This window comes from Puma concolor, chromosome A1, assembly GCF_028749965.1.
Source record: "Puma concolor isolate L17-30 chromosome A1, mPumCon1.1.hap2, whole genome shotgun sequence".
NCBI lineage: Eukaryota > Metazoa > Chordata > Mammalia > Carnivora > Felidae > Puma > Puma concolor.
The window spans coordinates 237769811-237784831 of record NC_141667.1 but is presented as its reverse complement, the minus strand read 5'-3'; the positions used below and the strand labels follow the sequence as shown (position 1 = coordinate 237784831).

General features: G+C 49.1%; 1 protein-coding gene across 2 annotated transcripts in view; it reads right to left on the bottom strand.

Moving 5' to 3' along the window:
• The window catches only part of SPATA13 (spermatogenesis associated 13), a 346879-nt gene that overhangs the window by 133813 nt on the left and 198045 nt on the right, over nucleotides 1-15021 (bottom strand). Inside the window, exon 1 of one of the 2 annotated variants that reach the window (XM_086715136.1) lies at nucleotides 14271-14500. The exons of the other annotated variant lie outside the window; for it this stretch is intronic. The gene's annotated coding sequence lies outside the window, so the exon portion shown is untranslated. Of the gene's footprint in view, nucleotides 1-14270; nucleotides 14501-15021 lie in introns of those variants that run through there. 2 annotated transcript variants of the gene reach the window in all.

Sequence of the window (15021 nt, the reverse complement as noted above, 5' to 3'; positions counted from 1 at the left end):
GACAAAATGGACCATTTGTTCAAAAAATACAAACCAAAATTCACACAATATGAAATAAGTAACTTCAATAGCCCTTACCCATAAAGGAAACTGAATTTGCAATTTCAAAATTACCAAAAAAGAAATCTCCAGGCTCAGACAGTCTCACTGACTCTACCAAATGTTTAAGAAAGAATTAACCCCAATTCTACACAATTTCTTCCAGGAAATAGAAGAGGAGGAAACACTTCTCTACTCTACAGGAAACAGAAGAGAAGGAAATACTGTTTCATGAAGTTATTACCCTGAAACCAACACCAGATAAAGACAGTACCCCTCCCCACAAAAAAACACAACTACAGACCAATATCCCTCATGAATACGGACACAAGAATGATTAAAAAAATAGAACTCAGCAATATATAAAAATAATTATGCACATGAACAAGCGGGGCTTATATGCATTTGGGTTTATTCCAGGAATCCAGGAGTTTTTCAATATTTGCAAATTAAGCAACATACTTCATCATATCAGCGAGCTAAAAAAAAAAAAAAAATCACATGATTACATCAACTGACACAGAAAAAGCATACGGTAAAATTCAACACCCATTATCATTTAAAAAAATCCCAAAACACAGGAATAGAGGGAAACTTCTTCAAGTTGATAAAGAGCATCAAACAGAAACCTACAGCTAACGGTGAAAGACAGAATGCTTTTCTCCTGGGATCAGAAACAAGAGGCTAGGGCTCTGACCACTCTTGTTCAACACAGGGCGAGAAGTTCTACCTGGCGCAGTAAGGCAAGAAAAGGAAATAAATGGCATGTACGTAGACTGGAAAAGCAGATATTACACCATCTGTGTTTGCAGATGACACAACGGTCTTCATAGACATATTCCCAACAGTTCCTTGGGATCCCAAGGAATCTACCAAAAAATTCCTAGAACTAATGGATGAGCTCTGTAAGGTTGCAGGATACCATACACCAGAGGTTGCAGGATAAATATACCAACACACCAAACCTATATACTAGCAATGAACACATGGACATCGAAAGAAAAAATACAATACCATTATGGACCTTGAAGGTATTAGGCTAGGTGAAATAAGTCAGAGAAAGGCAAACACCATATGATTTCCCTCACATGTGAAGTCTAGCAACAACAAAATGAACAAACAAAACACACACATAGAAACGCAGAACAGTTTGTTGCTTACCACAAGGAAAGGGGGTTGGGGGGGGTGCGCAAAATGGGTGAAGGAGGTCAAATGTATGGTGATGGATGGTACTAGACTTTTAGCAGCGATCACTTGGTAGTGCATACAGATGTCCAATTATAATGTCGTACACTTGAAACTTACGGAATATTATACGCTAATTTTATCTCAATAAAAAACACAATACTATTTACAATCACTCAAAAAGCGAAGTACTTGGGGCGCCTGGGTGGCGCAGTCGGTTAAGCGTCCGACTTCAGCCAGGTCACGATCTCGCGGTCCGTGAGTTCGAGCCCCGCGTCGGGCTCTGGGCTGACGGCTCGGAGCCTGGAGCCTGCTTCCGATTCTGTGTCTCCCTCTCTCTCTGCCCCTCCCCCGTTCATGCTCTGTCTCTCTCTGTCCCAAAAATAAATAAAAAAAAAAAGTTGAAAAAAAAAAAAGCAAAGTACTTAGGTATAAATCTAAATCATGAATAGGAATTACACGCTGAAGACTACATATGATGATGAAATTAATGGAAAGACACACTGTGATTACTGATTGAAAGACTCAACACTAAAGATGCTGATTCTCCCAAAATTGCAGCAAGATTTTTTGTAGATATGAGATTATTCTAAAATTTATACAGAAAGGAAAAGGAGCTAGGATAGCTAAGACAATTCTGAAAAAGAATACAGCGAGAGGAATCAGACCATCCAATTTCGAAACTCATAGCTATATGAATCAAGACTGATACCAGCTGAGGTATAGACAACAGCTCAGTGGGATGGAAAAGAGAACTCAGAGAAGGACCTACACAAATATGCCCAGTGATTTTTGATAAAGGTGCAAAGCAACTGAATGGAAGAGAGGGAGTCTTTTCAACAAAAAAGTGCTGAACCAATTAGACATCCACAGACAGGGGGAAAGAAACAGAAAAGGAACAAACAAAAAAACACCAAAATCATGATGTAAATCTCATACCCTACAGAAAAACTCAAAAGCAGCACAAACTTAAATTTAAAATGTAAAACCATAAAACTAAAAAAAAAAAAAAAAAGAAGAAGAAGACAAAGAAGAAGAAGAAAATCTTTAGGCTCTAGGGCCAAGCAAAGAGTTGTTATTCTTAGGCTTGACAGGAAAAGCATGACCCGTAAAAGGGAAAACAAATCAAGAAATTAGACCTCATCAAAATAAAAACTTTTGCTCTGCAAAGGACCTGGTCAAAAGCTAAAAGGGCAAACAAGTCAGAGAACATATTTGCAAGCCACGTGTCTAAAGGACTGATATCTTCAGAGAATTATGCTGAGTGAGAAAAGCAAACCCAAACATACTATGTCCCAATTTTATAATATTTTTTAAATGACAGAATTATATGGGGGATAAATTAGTGGTTGCTGGGGGTAATGGAAGGAGTGGGGACACGAGGGAAGTGGGTGTGGCCATAGAAGGACTTGAGGGATCCTTGTGGCGTCGGGAATGTCTCTAGCTTGACTGTACCAATGTCAACATCCTAGTTGTGATGTTGTACGATGATATGTAAATATCACTGCACTACACCATGCATGTGAATCTACAATTATCTCAGGATGGAAAGTGCAATTTAAAAAGTTAATAAACAAGAATTTAAAACTTCACGAACACAATTACACGTTGCCTTAGCTCTCAAATCCCCACTCTTCTTCAGCAAACTCCTGCCTCTTCTGTGTCGATGTTCACTTTGAGGAACCTTACTCCAGCTAATGACAATCATCTATGCGCCTCTGTCTTCCACACAACAAATCACCAGGATTTCGGTCTGCCTTTTTCTTGAATATTCCCAAGTGGATGTTCAGCAGGCGAGTCTAGGACCAATACCACAGGTGTGTGCGAATTCCGGGACAGACGACCCGGTCATGCACCGGCAAGCAGGTGTGGTGGCCACTTGCCTGTTAGGCCATCGGTAATCACCAGCCTTCTCTACATCACTTCCTTTGAAACCATTCACCCAACCCTTGTAACATTTCCACTCTTACCTGCATCACGCTGTGGAAGAAGTAAGAGGCACCGAGGTCACAGGAGCACACATCAGACACCTCAGTGAGAGGGCCTTCCCGGCACCGATCCTTCTTGCTCTGTCCTCCGCATGGACGCGGCAGATGCCATCAGATGGCTCTGAGGGTCCTGACATGGGGGTCGGTAACTACTTCACCATCTTCCTTCCACCTCTCGCCAAACGGCAGCACTGAATGCACGAGGCGGCCAACAGGCAAGGTTTCCCAAGCGCCTTTGCACTCAGGTAGCACAAGAGTCTCCTTTTTGGGAATCTGGAACCGTCCAGATCTCCTAGTGACCAGTTAGTGAGTGGGTGGTCCCAACACAAATCTGAATTTCTCGCTCCTCTGAGGAGATAGCTACAGGATTCTCCCGATGAGGAAACAGCTTCCCAACTAAAAATCCATGCGAAGTGTGTTCCACAACTAATTCTTTCTGAATCCTGCAGGGATGAGGTTAGACAAGGAAGAGAAAGATTCATAGCCAGGCACGTGTAATAACTGGTCACTGCATGATCCAGCTCTGTTTTCTTTTTTTAAAGTTTATTTATTTTGAGAGAGAGAGCATGTGCATGCATCCCCCCCCTCCACGCGGAGGAGGGGCAGAGGGAGGGAGAGAGAGAATCCCAAGCAGGCGCTACGCTTTGTGGGGACCCTGACGACATGAGGGGACATCTACAGTCCCACGCTTACCTGACCAAGCCCCCCAGGCACCCCGGTCCAGGTCTCTTTAAACAATCACATGAAAAAACACCCTTCTGTTTGGAGAAAACAGTAATAAAGACACATGCTTTCAAGAGTCTTGTGGGTTTTTTAAATCTTCACTCACTACCGACTAAAGGGCTCACCGGGTCTTTCCAGGTGACCTGGAAGTACACACAGAAGGTGGCTGTCCCAGTTCAGTCTGACAAGGGGCCGGGAACCGTCCTGCTGAACCAGGTCCCCTTTCACAAGGATCTTTATCCCGGACTGATCTGCACAGATACCCTCTATCTTCGTCTCAGAGGAAAAGTGTTCCAAGTGACACAAAGTGTTCTTAAAACTCCGCAGCCCGCACTGTGTAGAGGGTAAGACCTGGCCTCTACAGAGACAACCTTCCAGGAAAGCCTAGAAAACAGTACCGTCCTACTGACAGTAGGCCACTTCTGTCTTCCCCTACAGATTCTTCATCCCAGCAGGAAAGAAAAACTAAGAGATTGCTGGTATCTGCCCATAAAAACGAAAAAAGGGTATTAAACTCCTATAGCACGGAAACCACAATCATCTCCTTGAACAATTCCAATTCAGTGGTCCAGCATGCACCGAAATTTAATAAACCGCCCTGCCTTAGGATAATTGTCACATGGGGTTTGATTTAATTAATCTCAGCAGGCTTGAAGACAGCCCCCAGGAAGTCAATGGGATAAACTCCCTTCAGACGTGCTAGAATGAAAATGTGAGTTAGCTAAGCTACCAAGTCAATATTTTAGGTAGTGGTGGGGATTTCAGTTACATGCTTTGACCTACCCACCTGACTGTAAGCGCTGACCTTGTAAAGCTAGATCGTTCTTGCTTCTGGGTACCCCTTGACGGCTTCTGGGTCAGCACCCATTCAGGGTGAGCACCATGGATGAGGGGTCAGATTAGAAATGAAGATTAGGAGAGGTGCCTGGGCAGCTCAGTCCGTTGAGCGTCCAAGTCTTGATCTGGGCTCAGGTCATGACCTCACGGTTCGCGGGTTTGAGCCCCACGTTGGGCTCTGTGCTAAGCCTGCTTGGGATTCTCTCTCCGCCTCTCTCTCAAAATATATAAACTTGGGGCGCCTGGGTGGCTCAGTCGGTTGAGCGTCCGACTTCAGCCAGGTCACGATCTCGCGGTCCGTGAGTTCGAGCCCCGCATCGGGCTGTGGGCTGATGGCTCAGAGCCTGGAGCCTGCTTCCATTCTGTGTCTCCCCCTCTCTCTGCCCCTCCCCCGTTCATGCTCTGTCTCTCTCTGTCTCAAAAATAAATAAAACGTTAAAAAAAAAAAAAAAATTAAAATATATAAACTTAAAAATAAATAAAGATTAGGAAGGGCAGAAAGAGTTCTTGCTTCCTCCTATGAGATTCTGCTATGTTGGAAGGAAGGCAGACAGCATTCTCTGAGCCCTGGGTATTTTTCCTCCTTTCGAGTGGAGTTAAGAGAAGCATGGATGATGTTCCTCGCGGAAACCCAGAGAGCGGAAGCAAGCACGCATACCCTCTCACTCCTCCTGAGCCCCACTGCCCTGGAAGAAGATTCTAGCTCAGAAAGGAAAGCCTGGAGGAAGGTGACCTTCATCATTCTCCTCCCATCCAAGAGTGAGGTCTACTGAGAAAAGGAGAGACTGGCAGGGGGAGGGAGGGGTGAGCCCCGCCCATGCTACAATTAACACTTGACAGACGCTGTGAGCCTGCACTTGGCCCCAGTGCCTCACCCTGGCCTCCGCTGCCACCTGCATTTATGAATGAATGGTCCCTATGTCTCAAGGAGCAGGACACCGTCATTATCCGTGAGCCACGCAGAAGCACAAGACACTCTGCCCGGCGCACGGCATTTCCAAAGCCGGGTCTGGAGCCGGTGTCGGCCTCCACCCGGCTCAACGTTGGACAGGGCTGTTTATACCCACGCCGGGGGGTAAGGACAGCAGGTGACAGACAGTATGAAGCTAACCCAGTCAGCCTGATCCCCCAAGCTGCAAGTTTATAAATCACTCCTCACCTACACCTTGCCATGACTTGTGACTTGTCATGAAAAAAAAACTAAATGAAGCTGCCATTCTTCCTTGTTCAGAATGCCACTGTTTCATTTGCTTCGTGAGGCCGGGCGTCGAAGACTGGAACTTGACGTAATTAGAAGCTCGCTCCGGGTCACACTGGTACGAGAGAGCACAGCACTGTGGTTCCATCACACACAGCGCTCTACGCTCACACAAACACACACGTACGTAACGCACCTGCGCATCACACATGGCGATCAGGGACCGATGGGGCGGGCACATTCGTTGGTGAAACGAATAGGCTTGGCAAGATGAGCCAAGCGATCACTGGGGAGTTTAGGTTTGTGTCGGAAAAGTCAAAGGTAGCAAAAGCAGAGAAAACAGGTCTCGCAGATTTTAAGAGCATACCATGTCGAAGACCATTCTGCGTACCCTTCCTGGTGTTTCTCGGATCGTTAGCCTCAAACGTCTGAAACCTAAATGTACTTCTCACCGTCCTCATTTTAAACTATACAATTCTGGTGAATATAACTAAAGCCGCAGATATTAATATATCCCCGCCTTCTTTGCTGTTTTCGATGAGGGCTCGGGGGATGTTATTTCAGAAGGATCCATGGAACATTTAAGCAAGGGCAAGTCTTTTGAAGGCCTGTATTTCTAAAGCCTATTCAGTCCGTGGGTAACTGGAGTGATAATGGGAAGACCACACAATGGAGCCTAGTCTTTACCATAATACTGAGCTGCTTGTGTGCTCGCTATACAAAAGTTTCCCCAGTGGTAGATTTTCACTCGGTAATCGGGCAGCAGAACAAATATAGCGAATCAATTATTTCCATTTGAAACACACACTTAAATGTCCCGGGGCCGACCTAACAGTAAACACCAATTACTTGCATATCCTGCTCAGAAAACAAAACCAAACACATAATCTAACTTTTCCACAGAAAGAGAACAAATATCTACACTCGAGATTAGGAATTCACCTACTTCTCCTTTCCTTATTTAGTTTGGCCATCCTCCTAGGACTGACTCTGGACTAAAAGATACTACAAACCCACAGAGTTCAAGCCGCATCGCAGATTTCATTCGGAGGGTACTACCTGTGGACCACTCACTCAAGCCCCCTGGTCCCCGGCAAACTACATTTAAAAAAAATTTTTTTTAATGTTTATTTTATTTTTGAGAGAGACAGAGACAGAATATGAGTGGGTTAGGGGCAGAGAGAGAGAGAGAGACACACAGAATCCGAAGCAGGCTCCAGGCTCTGAGCTGTCAGCACAGAGCCTGATGTGGGGCTCGAACTTATGAACTGCAAGATGATGACCTGAGCCGAAGTCAGACGCTTAACTAACTGACTGAGCCACCCAGGCACCCTGCGGGTGAACTACATTTTAATAACTTGTCAGGATATATTAGAATAATTGTTGCATGGGGTTTGGTTTAATTAATCTCAGCAGGGTTCAAGGAAGGCCCATGAAGTCAACATGAAAAATGTCCTTCAGATGTTCTATTATTGAAAGTTGAGGAACTATGTCACCAAAAAAGACAGTGACAGGGAAGGCTGCAGATATAAATCAAAACCCAAATACTTTACACGTGCTGATAGAGATGTTTGTCCCACCACGGTAGGAAAAGAAGGGATAGACAGACTTGCTAGGTTGGGGGGTGTGGTGCAAAGCAGATGTTCATCAATAGCTGTAGAATTACTAAAACAACCAACGAAGGTTGAATGAACATGCGTGACGAGACAGGGAATGCGAAAGACTCTACATCCTTTCAAGCGATGGTCAGAAATACATAATTTATAACATGATGGCATTTAGATCCTACAAAACAGATCGGCTATCAAAAAGAGACCAAGTCTGAAGATTTATTCCAGGTCTGAAAACTGGGCATTTAGGTACAAGTGATATATTAGAGTGGATACAGAATAAACTGGATTCAGATCCCAACCCAGCGGCTTGCCACCTGCATCAACCTCGGGAAGGCATTACCCTGTGTGTTTCAGCTGCCATATCTGAAACACGTAGACAGTAACGGTACCCAACTCTCAAGTCATTCCCGTCCATGTTGCAAAGCATTGCTACTTCATGACCGTAGAGTCTGGATCGATTCCAAAAACTCACATTTTTCCAGACAGAGATGGGAAAACGGTGCCAGGTGCTGGGAAGCCTGGGGTGGGGAGGGCATGCTGTGTTTACAGCGCGACCCTTATATCCTTACAAAGAGGGGGCTTAGAGAATCAGATGTGGAGATCCACAGCATTGGGCTACGGCGCCTCTCAACTCTGAGAACAAAAGACAGGACGGCCAGGAGCTCTCCCAACCAATATGCATTCAACAATCAACGAGTGCTCGTCATCGAACAGCTGAAACGACTGCCTTTCTCCTCCTGCCATAAAACCATCACTGCTGACCATCAGTCAGCAGATGTATACCAAGCACTTACCACACGCCAGGCCCTCTGCTAAGCAAGAACGGACTAATTTTACCCTCACAACAGCCAGTCACAGTGGTTCCCACACTCCGCTGCGCACGGGCAGCTTCTAAGAATGCCCATACCTAGGCCACACCCAAAACCAATCGCGATATTTGGGAGTGGGAGTAGGCATCAGCTTTTTTCAAAGACCCCTGGGTAATTCCAACGTGCAGCAAAGTTTGAAATGCCTAAGGGCTGGCCTACCTATTGCCTACATTTTTCAGATAAGGCAACTGAGGCACAGACAGGTGTTACAGAAATAATACGAATTACTGGCATGCAATGCAATGACGCAGGGGGGCCGAAGAAATTGTGAGGATGTACATACGCTGGGCGAAGAAATGCAGGACATGAGGGCGGCTGTCGACCTGACAAAAAATCTACGCAATCCAACCAGGCAGACACAGAGCTACCTTTTGTTGAAACAGTTATCACGGAACCATGAAGGCTAACTGTTTAGGACCGTCTAGAAAGCACGTGTTCTAGAATAATCGTTCTCAAACTCTGGCCTTCTGAAACTCTCAGCACGTCTGACTGAGAGCCCTAGAATTTGCTCTTCTAACAGATCCCCGAGTGAGGGAGAACCCCTGTTTTAGACACCACCGTAACAGGCATAAATGAGACGCCGGGAGCCACAACTAAGCAGAAGTGTTTGAGAGTTCCTAGGGGCACCGAGCCGCAGTCTGTTTCCCCGCCTCTGCTTATTCAAACCGGCCGAGTCTGTCTTTATGCCTCCCTCTGCCAGCTCCTTCCCTAAGCTGTTCACCCCATTCAGCCCAGGCTGTAGTTAACTCTTAAAACAGAGGCTTCCTCCAGGAAGCCTTCCTGGATCCTAGACCTCTCATGTGCTCCCCAAAAACCCTGCCCCTAAACTGATCGCTACACCTGCTATACGTTTCAAGACTTTCCTTTCACACATCTACCCTCTCCCGCTGGACAGGAAGGTGAGCCTCCTCGAGGACAGGAGCGGTTTCCGAGGACTCTTTCCACCTGCGGCATCCAGCACGAGGCCCGGCACATAAAAGGTGCCAAGTGTGCGCCTGCGGGCCCGCCATCCCGCCGGGAAGGCTGGAAACGGAGCAAAGCTGTGAAGTAGAAGCTGGTTTTCTCATAGCTGCAGACGGTCCCAATGTATACACTGGATGTGTTTCAAAGTCCACGTGTAAGTTGTCTTTAGGACTCAGGGCTCATTCACTTCTGCAGCATATGCGGTGGTTAAGCACTAGAGCCTGACCTCGGAAATCTGTTTAACGTGACCGAACTGTAAGTTTAACACTCAAGTACAAGCCTGCTCACTGTTTAGATTATATAGAATGATAATCTCTATGAAAGACTGTGATCAAAGTTCCGGTACCAGGAGCACATCTCACTCCTGGCCTCCTGCCCCTCTGTTTTAAGACAATAAAATCTTGGACTCCCTCCCCTTGCACCTGTCCTATGGGATAAGGAAAGTTCCCAGTTTCCCACTTGCCTCCCTCCTCCAACAGTTTCCAGTCTGATCATTTCAGCCCTATATTCTCCTCTTCTCCAAAGACAGCTTGCCAACCTTAGAAGCAAACTCCGTCACGATGGGATGATAACGGGGGCTGGGGGGAAAGGCTGGCTGTCCCCTTCTTCCAGATAAGCCATGCAGAGTCCTCTCGGGACTCCCCAGTCTGGCTGATTCCAGACAGCGAGGACAGGAGGCAGGGGAACGTTCCAGTCCAGAGCTGGCAGGCGAGCGTGGAAGATATTTTCAGTCAGGCACATGGTCCCTGAAATTACAAGGCTGAGTTCTCATTTCTTCCACAATGACACAGAGTGGTCCTACTGCAGGGAAACGGTGGAGGCTGTACCTGACCAAGAAATCAGGTCCTTTGAGGTCCTGATTAGATGAGGTAACAGTCCTACGTCTGGGCCATTTGAACATGAAGACCACAGGATGGGGCATCCTGTGTCCACAAGTGTGGACGTCCGACCACGGCAAACTGCCACCGCCCTGTATTAGAAACATACACGATTGTCTTTTCATTCCGGACACTGCCACAGCTCCCCGGTGCCCTCTCAGGCGGTGAGAAAGCACCGCGTGCTTCACCCGACGTGAAAGAGAAGTTCCGGAAGGCCCTGGAACTTCTGTGAGCCCCGGCCCCCCACCCTCGTGCCGCACCTGCACTCAGCAAGCAGGAACCATCACTTTGTAGAAGCCTCCGCGAAACAGTGCTGCCTGAGGGAGTCACAAGCCACAGGCAGACAGACAAAGGGAAGCGGACGCCCAGATTTCCTGGGCCAGGCAGCCCTGTGCTCCGGTCTCACTCTGGTCACTTACTATGGGGCTCTGGCCATGACAACGTCCCTGACCTCCATCCTCTCAACTGTGAAAGGGGACCAGGAAAACCTCACTTGCTGTTCAGCTGTGACGATCCTCACCTGAACCACAGAACACAGACAACAATTTGAGTGACCATTCCCTGGATTCTCCCAAGGAGGGACCTAACCACCCTTCTCATTCTAGAAGCCTCAGAGGGAAGTTAATTACATACAGCGTATACCTTAGGGCATTAGGGTTTAATTCTGTCAAGAGGGACGGATACAGAATGAGCTGAGTTGAGCATTATGGGTAAAGAATACCCTCCAGGTTTCCTGAGGGTTCCTGGGGGAAGGGATTAAAGGGACAGGAAGGACCCGGAATCAGGAGGGCATGGGTGTAAGTCCTGGTCCAAGAGAAGGGGGGGTGGGCTTGTCAGAGGCAATACAAAAACAGAAACTAACCCGACAGGCTCTCCCCCTTCGCTTCTGTTTCATTTGAGATGCAGGATGGAGGAAATCATGTGAGCACTTTGTGCCTAATGCATTTCTCTCTGCAAATGGAAAATACAATTAAACATTACAGTTACTGATCTTTAAACTGCCGTGTATAATATGACTCGCCTCTAGGAAGCAGTGTACGTTTGGTGTTCGCTCTTGGTGTTTTGAAAATAACAAAATTACTTCTTTCTAAGACATCTGAATTGATAACTTCCGTTGATTTTATGACCCCACGTATGCCATCACGTATCTCAAAAGCAAACATTTTTAAGGGTTTAGCTTTCAGACAAAACACACACACACACACACACACACACACACACACACACACAGAGAGAGAGAGAGAGAGAGAGAGAGAGAGAGAGAGAGAGAGAGAGAACCCCTGACAATTTCCATTCTAAATGAATCTTTCCAAAGCCTCTTAGCTCAGGAAAGGAAGAGGAAAGACGGTTCATTGTTTTCAGCAGCAAGCAGAGAGGTCAACCCACCAAGCCGCAGGGCCAGGCATGGAGAGCCTTGGACCCGAAGTCAACTGATCTGGGATCTAAAGCCAGTTCTACCGTCTTGCTGCTTTCCCTTGGACGCGTCACTTTCTCTCTGGGTCCCAGTTTCCTCACCTGTGGAATGTCAGATCCCTTCCTGCCATCAGAGGATAAAACTTTACCTACAACTCTGCTTCAGTATCACCAAAAAAATATTTGCCTCCAACTTTCAGGAAGGTGAAGACCAACAAGACAGTATTTGAACAAGGCTTTAAGGTTATATAATGAACTAGAAATAAACAAGACTCCTAAAATCACTGGGTTATCAGGGACTCTAGAGGCCTGGCCAGCTAGCTCAAAGTGGAATTGAACTCTCAATGCACAGGAGACAGTTGGCAATGGTCTTTTCTTTCTCCTCGAGTTCCTGTAGCTAAGGGGGCCAGGGTGTTCTCTTAAGGAAGCAGGCTGAAAGTGAGCTTGAAATGACAGTCAGCCTGGTCAGTGTCCCCAGTCTTGCTGAAGGGCATTAGGCATCAGGTTTTCCCCATATACTGTTCTACAGGTAGAGATAGTTTGCCCTCAACTGTTATCAATTGCAGACTAAATAAAGCATGCAAATGATGACCTGGTTTCCAAAGCCAAATTCCAGCCCATGTCTGAGTTCAAAAGTTCCTACCACACGGAAGCTCAGCGCCTGGTGAGGAGGGGTCCACCACTACGTAGCCATGAGAAACTGGGCCTGTTACTTCTCTCAGCCTCTCTGGTCTCATCTGTAAAATGGGGACAGTAATAATACCTATATTCCAAGGAGGAGAGGAGGATTTGTGAGTTATTATTGCATGTAAATCCCTCAAAAGGGTGCCTGGCCCATGGTAAGTGTTTTGGTAAGTGCTACCTAACATTCGTATTGATATCAATGGTAACATAATTCTAGAACTATGTATACGATACTAGAGCAGACAGGAAGATCCTGAAATCCAGAGCACTCCTGGGGAGATACAGCTGTCCCCTACCTCCACCTCCTGACCCCTTCAGGGGTCTGAAATAAAGAAGTCTGCAAGGTAACGGATGACTGATTGGAAAAGAGGAAAAGGAACCGATGGATGGTGATGGCATAGAAGAATCACAACCAAAGACAGTGAACCGAGGGGTGCTGTGAGGGCAACAGCAGGCTGTGCTGGCAAAAAGCACCTGTCAAGGAGAAAGAAGTAGTTTGTAAAAAGCAAGAAAGCACCATGTGGGAGAAACTCACGATACAGAATCAGGATGCCCACGCCTGCGTAGCACAAATGAAAAAGTGGATAATCAAACTGGGTGGACAGATGATGGCAAATGTGGGGGCCGAAGGAGGTAGATGAAAATTACAATATGTATAAGAAACAGTCACATAAAACTCTAAAGGATGTGGGGGCAGAGAACAAGGTTCAGCAGCGGGAGGAGTGCATAATTAACAGACACCAGGAGAACAATGGAGTGAGGAGGTTTGCAAATTGGGGGACGTGAAGGAAAAAGGTGCATTTGTTAAGAAAGGTGGAAATACAAAACGGGAGTGAGATTTCTGTGCCTGTTGGCAAAGGAGAGCAAAGAACTGGGACTCTTGGAGGGGGGTTATGGGGAAGAAAACAGGCAACACAGAAAACGAGGTGGGGTGCAGAGAAAACGGGGGGGGGAGGGGTTGATTTTGATTTTGGATAGCCCTGGTCATAAATGCTAAGTAAATTCAAATTACTGTTCTAACATTATCATCCAACGCTGGGAAGCAACTAACCCGGAGAGTTCTTGTTTGCTTTGGTTTGGTTTGCTTTGCTTTTTCGCACTTGGAGGGAGGGGAGATTTGCTCAGGCTCTGTAACTTTGCACAGTCAGATGGGTGGCCCGCCAGCACAGGTCACCTGAGTTCCCCCTGACGCGGGCAGCAGTGGCGGCTCCTACCTTCCCGGGGCTGGTATGCAAATTCCCTCACCACGTCAACCAACGAACGGAACCAAACCGACGCCAGCAACTCCCTCCGATCCACAGACGACAGACGCCGGGTCCCACCGCTCTTTCCCCTGAAATGAGCCCCAGCTGGGACCCAGGGAGAAACTCGCTTCCAAAACCAAGTTCTCCGACCGCATCCCTTCCAGGGCCGCCGGCCGCAGCAGCCCCGGGCGGGCGCTCGCCGCACCGGTCACCCTGCCGGAGGGAGCCGAGCCGGGGAGGGAACACCGGCCGCACCAGGCTCCCCGAACCTTTGTCCGCGCGCCCCGCGCAACCTCGCAGGCCAGGCCCAGCGAGTCGGGAGGGCGAGGTAAAGTTTCAGGGTAATCCCCGAAAGGGTCGTGCAGGAGCCGGCCTCTTCCACGAGCACCGCCGGCACGCGCTTCCCCCGGGCCACGCCGCTGGCGAGCCCGGGGAGCGCCGAGCAACCGCCGCAGGGCACCAACAGGTGGGCAGCGCGGGCGGCCCGACGAGCGGCCAGGAGGACTGAGCGGGGCGTCCCCGGACTACGAAAGCCATCGCCTGGGGCTAATTCCTCTCCCGGGGCTCCCAGCTAACAGCCCTGGACGCCGGCCCCGCGCCCACCCCGCAGAGCCGCACGCCCGGGTGCAGCCTCACCTCGCGTGGGCCCCGCTCGGCGGAGCCTCCAAAGCCAGCGGATCCAACACGTCCCTGCGAACACGGGGCCGGTCCCGGTCCCGGTCCCGCCGAGCTCCGAGCACGCCGGGCTCCCCGGGAGCCTCTGCACCCGTGCGCTGACTCCGGGCTGGCGGCGGGCGGGGCTGCCCCGGGAGAAAGCGCGCTGCTGAATCCCGCCGGCGCCGCAGCCTCCAGGCTCCCCGGGCCACGCCCCCAGCCCAGCTCTCCCTCGACGCCCGCGGACGGGCCAGCCCTCCAACCCAAGCCACGCCCCCGACCGGCCCTGACCACGCCCCCAGCGCGGGTCTCTGTCCACTCAGGCCACGGCCCCGACCAGGCTCTCCCTCCGCCACCCTCTCAGGCCACGCCCCCCGCCCAGCGACCCCCCCCCCAAGGCCGCAGTTGCCTACAGCCCGGCTGTCCCCACCATCCTCCCGGCCATTCCCAACCCCCCAACAGCATCCCCCATCCCCCATCAGGATCACCCCCTACCCCTGCTTCGGCCCTCCTACACTTCTCCCCCACCCCAGCTTTTCTTCCTCTCAGCTACACCCCCAGCCCGGCTCCTTTCCTACCACCCCCAGCGACGCCCCCATATCACTACCCCAGCCCCCCCAGCCTCGCCCAGGGCGGGAGGAGCCGCCGCGTCGCCGGGGCAACCGCCCCCCCCCCTCCCGTCCACTCGCCCCACCTCTGCCTGGGCGTGGAGCGAAGGCACCGTGGCTGCGCG